General features: G+C 37.8%; 1 protein-coding gene across 9 annotated transcripts in view; it reads left to right on the top strand.

The window, feature by feature from the left end:
- Positions 1 to 1,975: 1,975 nt before the first annotated feature.
- Positions 1,976 to 21,521, top strand: part of LOC120531118 (calmodulin-binding transcription activator 1-like) — a 202,265-nt gene continuing 182,719 nt past the window's right edge. For all 9 annotated transcript variants that reach the window (XM_039756226.1, XM_039756225.1, XM_039756224.1 and 6 more), the window contains exon 1: positions 1,976 to 2,039. The gene's annotated coding sequence lies outside the window, so the exon portion shown is untranslated. The remainder of the gene's footprint in view (positions 2,040 to 21,521) is intronic.

The raw sequence follows: 21,521 nt of genomic DNA, 5'->3' as shown, positions 1-21,521 counted from the left end.
CCTGTCCCACTCAGAATAGAGTACAAGGTCTCCCTCCTCACCCATCAGTGCATTCATGGACATGCTCTCCTTTACTTACAGGAACTTCTCACCCCTCCTACCTCCTCGTGCTCCCTCCGCTCTGTACACGCTAACACTCTCTTAAGTCCCTAGAACCAAGCTCAGCAGCATGGGTGATAGGGCTTTTTCATCTGTGGCGCCGAGGCTGTAGAACACCCTCCCTGACTACCTGAGAGCCGCACAGTCGACTGATGCTTTTAAACGAAACTTAAAAACTCATCTTTTTAGAAAGATATTTTGTTAAAGTATTTTATAGATTCTCTTGTTTATTACTTTGTTTTTACTCTGTAGCACTTTGAGATTGCTAAAATATAAAATGCAATACAAATAAAATTTATTATTATTATTTAGCCTAGGGTGCTGATTTTAAAACTCAAAGGTTTTGTCAACTTTTTGACTATAAAAACTTTGAACTTTAAAAAATCTAAACCGGAATAGTTGGAAAAATGTCAGCTTGTTCTTTCACAATGTGTCAGTTGCTTTGGTGTACAGTTACTCTCTCCCCAAGAAGACCAACACAAAATATTTCTGGTGATAGCAATCCAAGTCATTTGAATGCAAAGGCCGTTCAACCAATATTGAGCCGCATTGCTTACATATTACGAATGGTGAAAATTGCAGGACCTTCAATATACAACATCAACCACAGTGCATACAATGAAATTGAAGTCAAGACATAACAAAATCACTGATGTAGATCACAACAGACATAAAACTGCAAGGCTAAGATGAGTACACCATAGGTAGTGTAATAGAGGAGTTAAAAACCAACAATGAAAATAATGCCCAACATTTAAAACTCTATGCTGTATTTTCAAGCAATTTCAAGAAGGAGCATTCATTCAATAAATAAAAAGTCAGTGCATGTATTGGATATGGTGACAATATGCAAGAAAGGATAAATAAACGCAGGTTTGACAGATGAAATAGTGGGCCAGTGTGTTACACTGTCGCCATATAACTTCAGCACCCTGGATTTGAATTCCAGATGTTGTCAGTGTATAGTTTGCATGTTCTCCCCATTTATCTTGTGAGTTTTTCCTCCTATATTCCTGAAGATATTTGTGTTTGGTTAATTGACAACTCCTAAATGCAGGCATGTGCCAGAGTAGGCTGCATGATGGATTGGTAATCCATTCAACACTGGAAATGCTGCACTATGGTTTAAGAATTGTATGTTTTGAACAAGGTCAGAAATTGAAAAATAATGCTTGTGTAATTCTGTTATTGAAATACAGATGAAATAAGATTTGTAAGTATCAGTTGCAATCCAAATTTCAAAGGGTCTAAATACTTTTGCAAGGAAATATACCATATGTAATATAAAGGCAAAATTCTCTGTTTATGCATTAATGATGAACCACCGACTGGACAAGACACAGTTTTACTTGTCACAGGCACTCCTGTCTGGAGCCATAAAGCCACTCAAGCTGGCAGGAAAGGCATGCTTATTCATCTGTGAAGAAGTTTCTTTCAGCTAGCATGAATTTTGCATCATGCTTTTCAAAGTCCTACCCCATTTTAAGTTGAATTTATGGAACAAACGAGGACAGGACAAGGAGAGGATATAGAGTAGAACAGGCCACTAGACAATGAAGCAGAATCATCCTGTACAAGAAAAATAAAAGATCAAGTGCTCATGTTTGATGACGCCTGTCAGCTGTATTAAAGTCAGGAATCACTGTGGTTCATTAAGGCTGGAAGGCACTCGTTTACAGATGAGTAAAGTCACCCTTTTTTGAGGTTGTCTGAGGCAGCACTAGTAGGCGGCAGCATGGTTTGTGTGTCAGGAGTGCGACTGTTTTAAGCAACCAAAGATAACATTTGGTAACACAAAATGACCTATTTATTGAATGTCGATATGACAGACAAATGAGCTAACTAACAAATGTTTTTACTGTTTCTTTGCAGGAAATTGCAGCTTATTTAATAACATTTGAAAAGCATGAGGAATGGCTGACCACTTCCCCTAAAACCAGGTAGGAAAATGCTTTCAGCTACAAACATGTGTTGTACTTTAAAATGCAATCAGATCTGTTTTCAGAGGGTGTGCATCAAGACATCCACAGTAATGTGTTCGAGGGAGGACTATGCATGAGAGATTGCTAAAGAAGTGTAGACGATAAAAGTCCTGCAGGGTTCGGAGACAGGGTGCTCAATGGAGACTTCCATGTTTGTGTATGAGTGCCTGTTTTACGATGTATGCACTCCATTTATGCAAAATGTACTTGACTAACTTTGGCTCTCAGGTGAAGAGAGCATGCCCTTACAAACTTCTATAGCACATTTTATCAAACCAAATATAGGATAAAAAAAACCTTTCAATGTATCTGTCTAATGCCTGTAGATGTGCTTTCACAGCTACTATGTGTTTCCACTAGATGGCAGTACCATATTTCATTCTCAAACCCTCTTAGTGTAATCCCGGGACGTTGGGGTTATGGGAATGGGGCCTGATTCTACTGTACTTCAGAACCACCAGCCCTGGGCAGTGTGACAGTTTATGTCAGGGCCCACTCAAAAACAAAGAGAACAGTTTGTAATCACCTCTTAACCTAACCCTAACGTAGTAGAAGTACCAGTACCAGTACCACTGTAACATGTACAGCAAAACTCTTACTTGCATGTCTGACCAGCCTGCAACATGTTGTCACTCTCTGGCACCATAACAAACCAGACTATCTTGACCTTTGTTTTTTTTTTTTAATAGAACATAAAGATCAGCTTACCTGATTTACTCCTTAACCCTGTTTCCATTTCACTTGTTCAGTAATGCTTACAGAGCCTGAAACCTTGTGGTGGGAAAAAAACCCTAAGGAAAAACTCCAGTATAGTCTGCACTGTCAGCTGATGCAATAATAACTCTTACTAATTGTTATAAAGACAATAACTGTCTTTTTGTCTAAATTTCTAATTTTCAGAGTTTTCCTTCTATGCATACTTTTACATCTAATTCCGCTGTTGGACATTAAAGTAAATTCAGTGTGTAATAATGCCAGCAAGCAAGCATCTAAAGAATTTTAATAGGTACTTGACACTGTAGTTTCTTAATGGTGAAAAGCTAAAGACCCTTTTGACTGCACTTTGTGCCTGTGTTTGCGAGAGTGCAAAGTAATGAATAATGAACTAAATATGAACAGAAGCAAAAGTTTATTATCTACCTCAAACTTGTGTGAATTCCCCAAGGCCCCATGCTCTAGTTCAGAGTAAAGTAACATCTTCAATATGGAGAGAAAATGCAAATTGCACAATGCCAACATTTAGAACGCTGTATCCACGAGGCAGTAGCACTACCCACTGTGCCATCCTACTGCCTGCAGGAATATATCTTTCTGTATTTTAGCTCCTGAAAATCAAAGCGGAACAATGGGCATGGAGGGTGATTAAGAGCGAAATTAACATGCGCTCAGAACATGAAGCCTTGCTATGAGGAGGCAATACAAAATGATGAAGATGTGCTATGATGTGGTGGAAGGCATAAAGTGTTAAAAAATAAAATACATGATTTTTCTGTTACTTTAAGAGGAGACAGTATGAGTAATTATTTTCCATAATGGTAAAAGAACATTGTCCTATATTTGAAAACTATATTATTCACTCCTCAACACAAAAACAACAATGTGCTTTTTAAAAAAAATGTAATACAAAAGTTAAAACGTGTAACTTGTAATGCAGGTGCAGCAATGTTCCCAAATGGTTCCTAACTTAAATCTACAGCTTCTCTTGACCCCTACTTTATAAATCAGGTTAAGAAAATAGATGGCTGGATAAATTTAAATTAAAATTTTATGAGATTTTCCATTGCCGTCCATCTGTGTGCATACAGAGAATAAAGATTTCATCATGTTCTGCACACAGAAACCCCCGCTCTGCTGACATAAACTCTTCAGAGAAATTCTACCTGACATATTCCTCAAAACTCAGCAAATCTCTTGTCTGAGTCTCTGTGCAGTTATTCTCCTCTATAATCAATATCAGTATGTCCTTACCAGAAGTCTCTATTCTTCTTCATTGTAACTCCTGCCTGTCTCTTGTCTAGCCAGACACTAATATTAGACTGGTTCTCAGCTTTGGAAGGAGTTCTCCATGCCCCTCCAATCTCCCCCAGTCTGTTGTGGTTCAAGCAGCCCTTGAAGTTATGAGGTTTTAAAAGGTACCTTGGACCATCTCTGACTTTCTTCCTGTCTGTTGTTCGTATGCATAACTGCAATTGTACTCACTTCATTAATCACCAAGTAACTTGGATTGTTTTTTAAGTTCTAGCTTTTCAACTAGCCTTGGGACTAACTATAATTCATTTATTGTGATCAACTTTGAATTTTGTTCTCTAATACTTGCTAACTTGGCACTTTCTAATCACTCGGTTGCATTGTGATTTGTTTTTGTAAATGGATAAAGGCATCAGTTTAATAAAAAATAATACTGTAGTATGTCTATATACAACTTCATCATTTCTTGTCTTACTTTTAGCCTTAATTGTCCTCCATTATTTCTTTATTGCAATTATAAATGATACTGGAACACTGAAAAAAACAAATTTTTCTTAAATGAGCTTTTTATAGTTCATACATGACATAGAAATGTAGTGACACAGGTATAAAGTTACCACCCGTTTTATACAAGTACTAATTTATGAAACTGAAATTATCTCATATTTAATTGAGGTAATATTTTAGTGATAAATTGTTTATTGAGTATATCCAGTACAACAAATTGAAAAGAAATTTAGAGAACATTTGTAACAGAACCAATGCTTTGACAACTGGACAAAAAAGAAAAAGAGTCAAGACCCATCAGATAGCACTTAAGCGAAGTCTGTGAAGGAACATGAATTTGGTTTGTTGATTATTAGGATTTTGGAACAAAATTTTAAATTATGGAATATGACTCTCCAAGGAGGATGGCTTGATAGAGCAGAGGGGTCTCTGAGTCAAGCTGACGTTATGGGGAGAGGTTTATAAGTTAAATTACACAATACATTATAGAAGCTAGGGACTGGACATTTAAAGAGGAAGAAAGAGCAAGGTAGGGTGTCAAGAAGATAAGCAGGCAAGACAGAACAAAGAGAATTGCTGCATATTCTTAACAATGACTGAATCTGTAAATAAAAGAAAAAGGATAAGGAATAAAGAGCAACATGAGACTGGAAGTATTAGAATGACAGGCATCCACCATCATTAAATAGGTCACTACGTGCCTTAATTTCCTCAGTCTTTCAATCCTGCTTATGGTACACATCAATGCAGCAATATTTTACAGTTCTGCGGACTAGAGTTTGATTCCTGATTGGACACTTCTTGATATTTTGTATTTTCCCTAATATTAACTGCCTTTTCTTAAGATAGTTGAGTTTTCTTTTTTTTCTCAGAGCCTAAACATGTGCATTAAAGTTTAACTTGTAATCTAAATTGTCCCTGTTTGAGTACATATGTTTATGTCTAAGCATGCTCTGGAATAGACTGACATCTTCGTTCAGCATTATGAAAGTCTTTGGGAGGCTGGTCTTGACAAAACTGTGACTCCTAGTTAGAGAACATCAGGATACACTATCAACTGGTTAGCTGGAACATATTGGTATAGATGACAAACTGATCATTCTTCTCCACAGACCCTACTCCTACTCCTACTTGAACAAAGCTGTCACTATGGTCAGGATTGTACTCTTGATTTTTTCCAGTGACTTTAACAAGTTCAAGTCTATTCCATTGCTTAAGGTTATGCAAAGAGAATGACCCCACACTGTCCTGGATCATGAACTATCTATCTAAAATGAAACCATTTGTGAGGATTCATGACTATGTGTTGAAGATGGTGGTCAGAACCTAGGTGCCTATCATGGAATTTTCTCTCTGCCCATTTTAATTAAAACTCCAATTTATATTATTTACATTTATTCTATGTTGCACAACAATGAACATGAGTAAAATTAATGGTTATGATATTTGTCATGTGGTCTAAGGACAATCATTAGAAAGTTAACACTAAAAAGACTTAGGAGGTGCACTTCAGTTTGATAAGCAGCCTCTAAGGCCAGTTACCATAATGTGGAGAAGGTGAAGGTGGTGTACTTGGTGGTCCATTTGAAAAGTAAACTGGATTGGGAGAACAACACAGTACTTCTGTACAAAAATAACCAAAGCAGACCAGAAAAAGATCAGGTCTTCTCATGTGTGTGACAAACTCATGAGGATATTCTACTAATCTATTGTAGCCAGTGTACATGTTCTGTTCTGTAGTCTGCTGAAGGAATAGCACTAGCTCAGGATATACTAGATACCTGAATAAACTGATCCAGATAGACAACCATATTACAGGACTGACCCCAGACTCAATGGAGGTGGTAGCAGGAAAGAGAACACGGCTAAGAATGTCCACCCTATCCATAATGTATTGTCATCAAGCAACTAGCTTCAAACTCGTTCCTCCACGGTATGATAGATAGGATGTGCTTCTAGGGATTATTTTTTCCTGTAGCCTTCAGAGTATTGAATGCTTTCTCTTGTCTTCAGCCTAGCCAGTTATAACAAACATAAAGTGGACTCACAAAATGTTGAGACACCTTCACTTTTTCACATTTTGCTGTGATGCAGTCTTATACTAAGTCATTTAAATGATTTTTTCCCAGGATCAAGCAACACTCAATACCCCAATATGACAAAGTGTAAACAGAATTTTAGAAATTTGTGCAATGTATTAAATAAAAACTGAAATATCACATTGACACCAGTATTCAGACTCTTTGCTATAACACTTGAAATATGGCTCAGGTGCATCCCATTTTGTTCATCATCATTGAGATGTTTCTACCCTTTGTTTGGAGTCAATTTAATTGATGGGAAATAATTAGGAAAGGCATACGCCTGTCTATAGAAGGTCCCATAGCTGGCAATGTGTATCTGCAAAAACTCAAATGAATTGCTTGCAGAGGTCAGGATGTGGATTGTGTTGAAACATAGATCTGGCAAAGGTTACTAAAACTTCCTGCAGAATTGATGGTTCCAAAAAGTACAGTGGCCTTCATAATTGTTAAATGGAAAAATTATGGAACAACCATGTTTCTTCCTAGAGCCAGTCATCTGGCTAAGATGAGCAGTCATGGGAGAAGAGCAATGGTTAACTTGATGGTCACTCTGGCTGAGCTCCAGAGAACCTGTGTGGAGATGGGAAAAACTTCCAGAAGGACAGTCATCGCTGCAACTCTCCAATTATCTGGACTTTTGACAGAGTTAGCTAGATTGAAGGCTAACCTTAGTAAAAGACTCACAAAAACCTGCTTGGAGTTTGCACAAAAGCATCTTAAGGACTTTTATTGAGAAAAAATGATTCTCTAGTCTGATGAAGCCACGATTAGCAACATGTTTGGAGAAAACCAGACACCTTTCCTTGTCTGTGAAATACCATTTTAAATGTGAAGCATGGTGATAGCTGCCTTAGGTTATTTTTCAGTGACAAGGACTGGGAGACCAGATAGAGTTGAGGGAAAGCTGAATGGAGCAATGAATAGAGATATGCTTAATGGAAATCTGCTCCAGAGTGCTCTGAACATCAGACTGGGCTGAAAGTCACCTTTCAATAGGACAATGACCCAAACCACAAAACAAAGACAATAAAGGAGAGGCTTAGGGACAACTTTGTGAATGTCCTTGAGTCGCCCAGCCAGAGCCCTGAACCCAATCAAACATCTCTGGAGAGACCTGAAAATAGTCGTCCACCAACAGTCTCTAATCATCCTGACGGTGCCCGAGATACCCAAAGAGACTCCAAGCTGTAATCAATGGCAAAGGTGCTTCACCTAAGTAGTCCAAGGTATGAATACTTGTTTCAATTTGATATTTAGATTTTTAATTTTTATTAAATTTGTAAAAGAAATTTCTAAAATCCTGATCTCACATTGTCATTTCTGAGTACTGAGTGTTGCTTAATGAGGAAAAATTATTTAAATGATTTTAACATTAGGTTCCCACATAACAAAATATGTAAAAAGTAAATCTTCAATATGATTTTACCATTATTATATTGAGTGTCTAATTTTGCGTCTTAAACTTCTGTAATTATTTTATCTTTGGGGATTGATGAAGAAATGTTCTATCTATCTATCTATCTATCTATCTATCTATCTATCTATCTATCTATCTATCTATCTATCTATCTAAAAAACCGCCATGGGCAACCTAATTTTCTAATACCTTTGTATAGTGTTGGTCACTAAGAATTCCTCCAGCTATATTTTTGTTTGCCATGGATCTACAGTAATGATTTGTTGCATATTAATAGAACACGTAAGTCAACATTTCCCCCTACTATGTACAAATGAGAATACTAGTACTACTAAAGTCTTTTAGTGACACTGTTTGTGCTTATCTGTCTCTTTCCCAGTAGCTCCTTTAATGGATCACTGAATTTGGCTCCCCATCTATATGGAAGCTGGACTTAAAATTCTTGGGAGTAAAGTATCAGGGTGTATTCTGTTATTTCACATTGTTTCCTTGTGTCCTGTGCTTTGCTGTTTGTACCTAGGATTCAGTTAGTTGAGAGGATGTGCATGTTCTTGGCAGCACAATTATGGCTGCTGATCTCCACTCTTATTCATGCCTTCTCTTATCAAATTCTAGCGATAAGCTAATTGCATTGGTCTGCCAGTGCATTCCTGCAGAATCCTCCTACCACTCTATACCTTTTTATTTAAATGTCAGTGAACAGCAGACTGTAAGATAAATGAGAAAATCTGCAATCATTTGTTTTTAACACACACAAAAAGATTTTATACAGCCTAGGATCAATAAAACTCTGGGTTGCGCTGGGTGTCCATCTCAATTATCCATGATGAAAACAGCAACAGAAAGAATGACAGTGTGCTGCTCCCGGCACGCATTGATCCAGAGCCTGTGTGGCTTATGGCCTACAGGACTCTGGGTCACGGGGTCTTCTTGGAAAAATGCACAGCATGGGGATCTGAGAAAAGATAAATGCTGATAGAAATCTTTGTGGAAACAAACCTAGAGGCAGGCACAAACATGGTGGCCACTTCTTCATTTGGTAGAAAATTATTATTTCAGCTGAAGAAAGACACTACAGTGGAACACTTGTTTTAGGAGAGAAGATATTGTTATCAATGTCTGACTAATAAAGCCTTTAAAGCCAGACTGGAGGATAGGGTTACTTGTCCACTCCTGGGTCTTTTAGAGATGTGTGTTTAACCATGATATATGGTTTAATTATTTTTGTCATTGCTTTATAACTGGAAACATCTGCAAGTGCTGTGAACCAGTACTCAGTGTAAAGCACTATACAAAAATAAATGGGGTTGGCTGAATTGAATTGATCCAAGAGTGTTTTAGAGGAAAACAGAAGTCTTGATAATGCTTTGCTAGCTACTCATATGGCAAAAAAATGTTGCAAAAAATGTGAAGTCATGTCTGAATGGTGTGTCATGTGAATTGTACACCTTAGCTCACCTGAAAAGAGACTACAGTATAGTGTAGTAATATACAATCAATAATCTACACTTTTGCAGACAATAAATAAATAAATACTTAAATGCACTTTTTAAAGATTTTATGTAAATGAAAGCAAGGCACCAGAAGGTGCCAAGAGGGGTCCCAAATATTAAAGTGATGGATGTCTTTTAAGAAGACACAGAATGGATGGGACTGATACACCATTCAGGGTTGTAGCCTGACTTGCACCCATTCAGTTAGAGTAAGCAGATACTGAAAAGGTCACCACATAAAGAACACAGAGTAGCAATGGACATCATTTTCTAGTGTAGTACTGATTGGTGAAGTGGCTTTGCCACCTCACTGTCTTTCCCTCTCTCTCTCTCGATCCCAGCCTCTCTCCAGTCAGCTTTTTCAGTTTGTACTGGCAGAGGACAGAGATTACATCTCAAGGTTGCTTGTGGAGCAGATGGAAAAATTACCATCTACAGCCAGTGATGGCCCTCTGCGTGTTCTTGTCTCTGCACCCCCGCTGAGCTCTTGCTGCCTGCCCTCTCTCTCTCTCCCTCTCTCTGGTCCATCCTCCCTCTTTCTCTTAGACCGTAGGATCTCATCTACCCAAGGTGGTATATTTCTGCTTCCACATGTCACGTGGGAGTTGTTGTGCTGGCTTCCTGACATTTCTGCATAGCTTTGTTTTCAAACAATTCCCTTCCAGGGTAATCACATTTAGGGATTACCAGATTCTGTCTGTCCATAATGGTGTGCGCAGGGCCGCTTTTACTGCCAGTGTCTCTTACTGTAGAAAGTGCACACCTTTTGTCCTGTGATACACTAGGTATTAAATTTTGGTGGGCCCATACAAGTATTTTCTTATGTGTTCAGTCTTCTCTAATGTAAACAGTAAGTTATGTAACAAATCATTTCTGTTCTTCTTGACCTGTGACTAGTAAAGCATGCAAGTTCACACACCTTTCACATCACAAAAAAATTAGTCAGGCAATGGGATGCTGGTGCCTAGTCTGCCTTGGTTTACATCAGATCATTGTCATACCCTCTGATATTATCATCATCTGACAAAATAACAGCAACAGAGATTTAAACTTTACAAAGGCTGAGAGCCTCACAACCAATTGCCTGTGAACTGCCTATATTGAAAGAGCAACACCCAAAGTTTAGCACTAAATGATTTTAAGATGAAAAGGACAAGCCATAATAACAGAGAAATAATGTACAGTCTACACCAACACACACACACATTGCATGACTTGAACTGTACATTGCATGTCATGTCGCAGCGCTAGCTACAGTATGGCCATGCGGGGCCGGTGGGCTAAATAATGCTGCCAAAAGCAAACCACATTTTTGCCACCCCATCCTTAATTAGTCATGAAATGATACATTTGTTCTGTACAGTATATATTAGGCATTACCTTACACACTTCACCACACATTACTCCCACAATACAGTATATTCTCATAACAATGAAAAAAATAAATTTGGAAAAAAAATTGTATTTAAAACAATAAAACACAAAAATAATTGTAGTCTCCAGTGGACTGAAGTATTTACCAATAGCTTTTTAGGTTGTGCTGTCCAGGGGCTGGGCTCCTTGCGATATGAACTATTAAAAGAGGCCAATGGGATCAAAAGATCAGGCATTTCCAGCAGTAGGAAGTAATGGCAAAGTGCAACCTGTGCAAGGAGGATTTCAAGTGGATGACATGAGCTAGACAGAGGAGGTGAAGTACTGCATGCAGCACTGCAGCCAAAGAGGCAAAAATCCAGAGGCCTGATGATTCATATGTGGGAAACAGCATCGCGGACAGGAGGGCACAAGTCGGCAAGTGCATGACTTAAGAATGGCCAGCAACAGGACAGTGCAAGGGTAGAGAATCACTTGTCCTGGTTTTTAGCAGCATGTTTGACAGACACCTCTGTCTGGAAGATCTTTTGCATCTCTTGCATTCTGTGGAACATTGAACCTGAATGGGCCATGTTCTGTTGCTACATTGCTGAGGTGGCTCCACAGTGCTGCAGACATAAAATCATTGGTACCTGTCATAGTAGTAATCCCCAAACCAGTTGGTGGATGTCAGCCATCAGACTAAATAAAGGAGCCTTTTGAGATTGGTTAGCTTCTGGGACTCCAGAGGCAGTTGACAGATGCCAACAGATCAAACGAAGAGTGACAATGACAGATACGGATGCAAAAACTCTGGTATAGTTTGGTGAGGCTTAGTCTCAAATTGTTTATGGCAAACAGTCAGCCAATTAAGAAGAGGAAGCACTGCTTTGCACATTAAGTTTATAGCATGAATAGAGTGCTACTGACTTCACCTGGGAATATAGTTGGGTGGTGGAAAGAACACTTTGAGGACCTTCTAAATCCCACCGACATGCCTGCCTTTGATGATCATGGTCATGTCCCTTGGAGTGTCCTGTATTGGGTTCTTTGAGAGTGTGGGGTACCTGGCAAGCTGTTTTGGCGTATTCAGTTGCAGTAAAACCAGAGCAAAAGCTTGGCTCACATTGCTGGCAGTAAGACAGACTAGTTCTTGGGTCTATGTTGGACTCCTCCAGGCTGACCCTTTGCCACCTATTCTGTTTAAAGTTTTTATGGACAGAATTTCTAGGCACAGCCAAGGTCACATCTCTGCTTTTTGTTGACTATGTCGTCATGTTGGCTTCATTTGAATGGGGTGGTTTACAGCTGAGTATGAAGTTGCCAGGATGAGAATCAGCACCTCCAAGTCCAAGGTCACGGTTCTCAGCCAGAAAAGGGTGGCATGTCCTGTCCAGGTTGGAGATGAGATGCTGCCTCAAGCAGACGAGTTTAAGTATCTCTTTATCTTGTTCATGAGTAAGAAAAGAAGCAGGCAGGAGATTGACAAATGGATCAGAGCAGTGTACTGATTGATCAGTTCAGATGAAAAGGGAACAGAGCTGAAAGGCGAAGCTCTCGATTTACTTTCCAATCTACATTCCTACTCTACCTTCACCTATGGTCATGAGCTTTGAGAAGTGACTGAAAGAACTAGATTGTAAGTACAAGTGGCAGCAATGAGTTTCTTTTGCTGGGTGCTGAGCTCAGCCTTGAAGACTGGGTGAGAAGCACAGACATTCAGGAGGATCTCAAAGTTGAGGTGGTTCAGGCATCTGATTAAAGATGCCTCATGGGTGCCTTCCTGGGGAGGTGTTTCGTGCAAGCCCAACTGGTAGGAGACCTTTGGACAGATCCAGGACATAATGAAGAGATTATCTCTCTCGACTGGCCTGGGAATGCCTAGGTTTTCCCCTGGTAAAGTTGGAGGAGATGGAGGGGAAAAGGAAACTCCTGAGCATCATTGCTTAGACTGCTGCCCCATTGACCTGGATCCAGATAAACGGTAGTAGATGTATTGATGGATAGTTACTTCATCAAAGTGTCAGTTATCACATTTATGTTTACTAAGTATTTTTGTAAGAATAAGTCATATTCAGAATTAACAGTGATAATAAAATGTAATTACATGTGTTAGTCGTTCATTTTCAATACCTAGTATTTAACAGCACCGTAAAAGGTCTTGTAGTTAAAAATGGAGCACAAATAGGCTTTTGGTGACTCAATTATTTTCATTCACAGAAGATTCCAATTCAAGTGATGTGAAAATGGCATCAATTGATGTGTTGTTAATAGTTGAGGAAGGTCTGTGACTAATTATAGTTTCTTATTTTTTTTTTAAATAAGGAATCCCAAAAACATAAAAACCCCAATAAACACCCAACAAGTATTTAGTGGTGTAAATAAAGTCCTCTCTTTCTCATCCTTAGTCAAAATACTGCTTTACTCAGTAAAACAAACTAAAAGCCAACTCATACTGTATGAACAAAAATGTGAAATTACCATAAGAAAAACAAAGAACAATACTACCATAAAATCTCAATCAATATTACTCCAGGAAAGAAGATAAACACCTGAAACAAATCCCCTATCTAGCTATTAATATTAGTTAATACAATGATTTATTAAACTATCTAAATAGCAAAGAACTTGGAAAGGAAGCCATTTATTGTATAACAGTAATACCAAAGGTTACGCTTATCTTAAAGATTTTAATTTCAGTTTCAAAATACACAGAAGGAAAAGTGACTCTTCAGGCTGTAACCCCAACTCTTTCTCAGACGTTGTATCGCTAAGCAACTGTTTTAGCATTGCACAGACTGGAGTCCTGCTTCCTTCTTGATATTTGCAGCACTTGGACCTTTGAACATCTTAAAAACTATTACACACAGTGCAGTCCTTGTTATGCACTCTATGGCTCTGTACTTCTTCCTGTATATAAACTGCAGTTCCCTCTCTAACCCAATGCTATCTTTATATCACTTAAAAGTAGCTGCACCTTCATGTGCGGTTAATTAGTTTAACCATCTTTTAGTTGCAGATTAATAACGTCCATGCTTTATAATAATAATGTGTAGATAATGCAGCTATGAGGTAGTTTGTACTGTAACCTAAGTACTGCTAGTTCAGTCCATCATTATTAATCAGTGCTTACAGGATTTATTTCCTCTTTCATTCATTTCCACGTAGGTGAATTTTTTGTTTGTGCGTGTATCTATGAGCCGCTTGAGCATGCGCCTTCAACTGGGGATCTGAGTGGCTATCAGACAAATAAAAGCAACAGAGTGTAATTGCAGGCTGCAGTACCTATGCTGTCAGTCATGTAATGCCCCAACATTACAAAACACCCATCGCATTTGGCTATTGTTAACATTAGGGCCCTGTTACACTATGGTTAAGATTAGGGTTGTGGGAGGGTTATCTGACTCAAAGGGTGTTTTGTGACTGACGTTGTGGGCATTACCTGACCTGTGTCATAGGTATTGTAGGCTGCAGTTACATCTCAATAAAAGTATTAAGTATACAAAATATACAAAGATGAAGTAACTGCTCTCAAGACATAATTGAAACAGTAAACCCATTTGTAGTTGGAGTCAGACAGAACATTTGTCAGTTTTAAGACTGACGAGTTTGTAAATTAGTTAATGCTTTTCAGGAGGAGATTTCGAAATTTCAAAACTTTGCACAGGGTTATCAGTTTTACGAATTTCTTTGAAGAATACTGTATGTGTGCCACATTTCAACAAAACTGTTTTTGCATGCGATCAGGCAGAGATACATGGCTATCACTATCACAGATGCTTTACATATTATATGCAAATGCACTTAAAGATGGTAAGTTCTTCAGTGTAGTCACACTGTCCTGTAAGCATGCTCATTGCAAATTTGAGAGGCATTAAACAGATATTGCACAAGTGAATGATACCTTAATAACTTTCTAGAAATTAGAAGTGTTCTAGAAAATAATCGATTTAAATACAATATATGTGAAACTCTAGAGAGTGAAAGACATTATCAAGCACAGACCTGTAGATTGAGCTTTGAAGTTCACACCTGATATGATTCTCAGAACTTTGTGGTGCATTAAAAGTTCTGAAGATATTATATATGAAAATAACCACATTCGTATCTTCCCTGACTTCTCTCCAGCAACAGCTACAAAACGCGCAGCCTTCTATAATATTAAACAGCGGCTACGGCAAGCCAGTGTCAAATACAGCCTTCTGTATCTGGCAAAACTGAAAGTGGAATGGCAGGGTCAATTCTGTGTCTTCGCTAGCAAGGAAGAAGCAGAAAAGGAATTAAGAAAGCTGATCCCGGGACTATTCTGATACATAATAGTGAGTCATGGCGGTTAATGATAAAGCAAAGATTAATAATCTTTTGTCTGATCTATTCGTTTTAAAATACGGGTTTTTATCAGCATATATTCTAATATATTCTCATTATTACTTAGTATTACTAGGGCGCTATCTGTTTATGTTTTATTGTGCTTAATTATTCTTTTTCCTCCTTTTTTTTTTCTTTTCTTTTCTAATTATTTCATCTCTACCCTAAACTAAACGAGACTGTTCAATATCATACCCTTGGTTTACTGTTGTTGTTATTACTGCATTAAGACTTGTTATGCTTCTTCTGGACACATTTTTAACACCATCCCCCGGGTTTATTACCTGGGTGTATCATCTTAATGCACTAAAATTGCTGAAGACTATATATATATTTTAAGTGCAAAACTCCTTTTTTTTTTAAAGAGATATCTCTATCTTTTAACCCTAAAGCACCGCTGCATTGGAGCTTGTTTTGCTTTGGACGTACTCTGTCTCTGGGTATGTCAGAGGACTGGGACTGTGTGAAGTGGGTTTTAGCCTCACTTGGGGAGGCAAAAAGGGAGGGTGGGGGGTTAAGGGGAAAGAAAGAGAGCAGGCCTGATCTATACCTAATCTATCCTCTCAATCTTTATAATTATAATAAGACTATAAAATGACATCAAAAACTCAGAATCAGTGTCTCCATGATGGGACAGTTAACTTCGTAAGCTGGAATGTTAAAGGCCTGAATCACGAATTAAAGAGAAAGAAAGTACTCTCTCACCTAACAGGTCTAAATGCTAAAATAGTATTTTTACAGGAAACCCACTTACTAAGCAAGGATCAGTTCCGCTGCAAAAGACTGGACTGGCCAAATGTTCCATTCTAGTTTTACAAAGAAAACTAGAGGTGTGGGAATTCTCATACATAGAACAGTACCATTTGTAGCATCAGATGTAGTATTGGATCCTGAAGGGAGATATGTAATGGTCATGGGAGACTTATCTAACTGTAAAATGATTTTGATAAATGTTTATGCACCTAATGTTGATGATAAGGAATTTATACAAAATTTATTTGCATCCATTCCCAATCTGAACACTCATAAAGTTATAATGGCTGGGGACTTTAATTGTGTTCTAAATCCACTTTTAGATAGGACTTCCTCCACAGGGGGAACGCATCTAACACTGCAAAATAATTACAAAGTTTATAACTGATCACAACTTATCAGATCCCTGGAGGTTTTTAAACCCAAATTCAAGAACATATTCTTTCTACTCACCAGTACATCATTGCTACTCAAGGATTGATTACTTCTTTATAGACAATAACTTCTTGCCTAAGATTAAATCTTGTAAATACGATGCTATTGTTATTTCTGACCATGCACCTATGATCTTGGAGCTAAAATTACTAAGCCCCATACACTCACCCCGCAGATGGCCTCAACCGCTTCTATTAGCTGACGAGAATTGTACTGAATTTATATCCAAACAAATCAAATTCTTTCTAGAGACAAATACATCCCCGAGATCTCTGCAGGAATACTCTGGGAAACTCTTAAGGCCTTCTTAAGAGGACAGATTATCTCATATCTTTCCCACAGAAATAAATCCGAGGCAAGAAAGTAGCAGAGATAAAAAGCGAAATTACTAAAATAGATGAAGAACATGCCAGACTACCAAGCGAGACTCTACATAGAGGAGGCAGGCTCTACATTCAGAATTAAACCTCTTGACAACTAAAGAAACTGAACAACTAATTTACAAATCCAGACATCATTATTATGAACATGGAGAGAAAGCTAATAAGCTTTTAGCTCAACAAATTCACAAGCAAGAAGTGCAACGCAATCTCGTAATCACTACTACTAACGGAGATAAAATCATCGAACACAAAAATATAATGCACACTTTCAGAGACTACTATAAATCCCTATATACTACTGAGTTTAAAGAAGACAATACACAATCTAATGCATTTCTGGATACATTACAGATACCACAAATAGACGCTTTAGTGTGGAGGAACTTGATAAACCTCTGGCATTATCAGAATTACTAGATGCTATAAAGTCACTCCAAGGTGGAAAGCAGCAGGCCCTGATGGCTACCCTGCAGAGTTTTACAAGAAATTCTCCGCTCAGCTAGCTCCCTCCTATTAGCAACATTTACAGAAGCCAGAGATAACCAATCTCTTCCACAAACCTTTCGCCAAGCACTAATCACTGTCTTTCCAAAACAAAATAAGGACTTATTACAATGTGCATCATACAGACCAATTTCACTTCTGAATAACGACGTTAAAATACTCTCTAAAATCATAGCTAGAAGGATGGAGAAAGTGCTCCCTCGTAATATCACAAGACCAAACTGGATTTATTAGGGGCCGACACTTATCTTCAAATCTTCGACGCCTGTTTAATGTAATATACTCACCAACTAAATCAAACACCCCAGAAATATTATTATCATTGGATGCAGAAAAGCATTCGACATGATTGAATGGAAATACCTTTTACTACATTGGAGAAGTTTGGGTTTGGCCCAACATTTGTGCATGGATTAAATTACTGTATACTAACCCAGAAGCTTCAGTTTGCATCAATAACATTTGCTCAGACTACTTTAAACTAGAACGTGGCACTAGAGAAGGATGCCCTTGTCACCGCTGCTGTTTGCATTGCCATTGAACCACTGGCAATACATTGTCGAAATACTGATCAGATAAAGGGGATTAGCAGAGAAGGACTGGAACAGAAAATCTCATTATATGCAGATGACATGGTACTGTATATATCGACCCAGAAAATTCTGTGCCTGCAGTCTTAGCAGCACTCACAGAATTTCAAAAGATCTCTGGTCTCAGAATTAATCTGAATAAAAGTGTACTCTTTCCAGTGAATTCTCAAGCATATAATATTAGATTAGACACCCTACCTTTTATCATTGCAGAACAGTTTAAATACCTCGGGGTAAACATCACAAGTAAACATAAAGCTCTTTATCAACAAAATTTCGCGTCTGCATGGAAAAAATTAAACAAGACTTGCATAGATGGTCAACCCTTCATCTCACACTAGCTGGAAGAATTAACACTGTTAAGATGAATATTCTTCCTAAGCTCCTTTTTATTTCAAAACATCCCAATATACATTAATAAATCATTTTTAAGCAATTAGATTCAACAATAACCTCATTTATTTGGAATTCAAAACATCCACGCATCAAAAGAGCGACCCTACAAAGACAAAAGGCAGAAGGCGGCATGGCTCTACCTAACTTCCAGTTTTATTACTGGGCAGCAAATATACAGGCGATAAGAACCTGGACACAAATAGAAGAACATACACAGGCTTGGACCGCAATAGAAGTAAAATCCTGCAGTACTTCTTTGTATTCCTTGCTCTGTGCTCCAATAAACACACGCTATCGGCAATACACTAATAACCCAATTGTGCTCCACTCACTTAGAATCTGGAACCAATGTAGAAAGCATTTTAAGACGGAGAAGCTTCTATCTGTGGCACCCTGCAAGAGAACCACCTCTTTCAACCTTCACAAACATATGCAGTTTTTAATATCTGGAAAAATTTGGAATTAACTTGCTTAGAGATCTTTATATAGACAACGTCTTTGCATCCTATGAACAATTACATTCCAAATTTAACATTCCAGCTACACATTTCTTTCACTATCTTCAAATCAGGAACTTTGTTAAACAGAACCTTCCAGATTTTCCTCATCTTGCACCCTCATCCATGCTGGAAAAATATTGCTCAATCTCAAGGACTTAGACTCCATCTCTACAATATATAAAATCATTTTACAATCCCTTCCTTTCAAAGATCCAAGAGGACACTGGGAAAAGATCTCTCAATTAATATATCAGAATGGGAGTGGAAAGTAGCAATGCAGAGAATTCACTCGAGCTCCATATGCACAAAGCATACAATTATACAACTCCAAATTATATATCGAGCACATCTGTCTCGACTAAAACTCTCCAAAATGTTTCCAGGGCATGATCCAACCTGCGAACGTTGCAACCAAGTCCCAGCCTTACTGGGTCACATGTTCTGGGCCTGCACCAAATTAACATTATTCTGGACAAAAATTTTTAATTACCTCTCAGACAGCCTTGGACTCACAATCCCTCCTAACCCATTAACAGCTGTGTTTGGGGTTCTTCCAGAGGGGTTTAAAGTGGAGAAGGACAAACAAATTGTGATTGCACTCACTACACTGTTGGCACGCAGACTTATTCTCATTAACTGGAAGAACCCAAACTCTCCTCTTTAAGTCAGTGGGAAACTGATGTGTTATATTATTTGAAGTTGGAAAAAATCAAATACTCAGTTAGAGGATCTGTACAGACTTTTTTCAAAACATGGCAGGATCTAATCAGTAATATTTTAAAATAAGTTCATAAAGCACAGAGAATTTATTAATTTAGGTATGTTTACAAGCCTTAAATTTTACACGCCGTTTGGCTTGCTCTCTCTCTCAGGGTGGGGATCGATCTGTTCTTAACTAATTTTTTTTTGTAAAACTTGATTGCTTTGTATGGATTGTAATAAAATTAATAAAAAAAAAAAAAAAAAGAAAGTTCTGAAGTCTGCGTTTTATGCAATTTTAGAATTTTAAAATATAAACATTTGTTAGCTTATAAAGGTAGTATACAAGTAAGAAACAATGTGTGTATGTCATTCTAGAGGTTCAAAATCAACTTATTTTTGCTATTATTATTTCATTCCATTAAAGTTCTGCCTGGAGCGATTGCCTTGTCACTGGCTCTGCGGCCTGATGTTTGCAGTCAGTGTGAGGCCAGCAACAATTGAAAAACTATCTAAATACACACTGTTATACTAGCATGTCATATTTAATTTTTCATGGTAATTTAAAGGGATACTTTTTGTATTTCTTTCTTTCATTTGGGATTTTTGATTATGGAGATTATGCTTTCTGCATTGGTTTTTATTCTGGTATTGACTGAAGATGTTTAAAAATAAATTGCATCATTACATTGTTTTTTATGGTGCTGCCATTTGTTTATTTGTTGCCTTCTTGACTATCCAGTATCATCACTGGGCATTATGTCATCAGGTGATGGGATTAATAGCCGCTCCTGATGGACTGTGGGAGGAAAGTGGAACACACAGGGAGAACATGCAAACTCTGCAGAGGAAGTACCTGGTGACTTGAAGGCCAGTCTCCTTGTTATAAGGCAGTGGCACTACCACAGCACCACTGTGCCTCCCAAGGGTTGTTGGAAACATTTTATTAATAAGTTAAATCAGTGAGAAAAGCTTATGACTTATTTTGTGCAACATCTGGAGGTCCTTAATGCAGAAATACTATTGGACACACTGGTGTCACTTCTGTTTCTGGTAGTCCCTTGCCAGTTCAGCAGCCTGTTAAAGGTTCTTGTAATAAAAATCTCTAAGAGGAGATAAATCTTTACACATTTAGAAGTCACCCAATTTACTTCTTCCTAACTACTAGAAATTGTCTTTTTTACAATTTAGCCCTTTTGAATCTATGTACAGCCCAAATTAACAGTCAAGTGCCATGATCAATGGTCAGCTGCTCCCCGGTTTTCTTGAGTGTTTGTCATTTGGGGTGAGGTTTCTTTTTATGATTTTCAAACTGTGTTCCAGACCTGTTTGGTATTTAATTTTCTATTATTCTGAAAAAAATATATAAGAAAAACCTCTAAAACTAAAAAGAAAACCTGTGGTCCAGCTATAATGTGCCACATAAATGTGCAATTCTATGCATCCCCATGACATTTTGTTGCTTGTATCACTCGTTCTTAACTATGTTCACTTTTATAGTCCTTGTTGACATTGAGTAAAATATCTTTTGATTGTTTAAGCGCATTATTTTGGAGTAATACATACAATCCCACTGCCACTATAAATCTTACTCACTTACTGCTAATTCAGACAGCCTACTGCTACAGGAAATCTTTTCTGTTTTAGCTGAAATAGATTTCAGCTGCAGTTGTAATGGCTGTAAGGCATCTAAAACAAGGTGGGAGTGGTAACATTATAATTGTGGTCAGAGAACATCAGCCCTCAGTGCTTTATTCTAGCACATCTCCATTCTAAGAGTTTTTCATCTATCAATGAAGCATTTCTATTTTGAAGTAACCGTCCTCCTCTAGCAGGCTTTGTGTTTTTATATTGTCTTGCTCAGTCTGTATATTTTTAAGATACATTATTTGCAACTTAATCAAATACTGTGCTTCTAGTTAAATATCTCTTGAAACAAAGTTCAGTTTTAGTTGATAGACATAGTTTCAAATAATTCTGAGCAGCAACA

The sequence above is a fragment of the Polypterus senegalus genome, chromosome 6, assembly GCF_016835505.1.
Source record: "Polypterus senegalus isolate Bchr_013 chromosome 6, ASM1683550v1, whole genome shotgun sequence".
Taxonomy (NCBI): domain Eukaryota; kingdom Metazoa; phylum Chordata; class Cladistia; order Polypteriformes; family Polypteridae; genus Polypterus; species Polypterus senegalus.
This window is presented reverse-complemented; position numbering and strand designations above follow the sequence as displayed.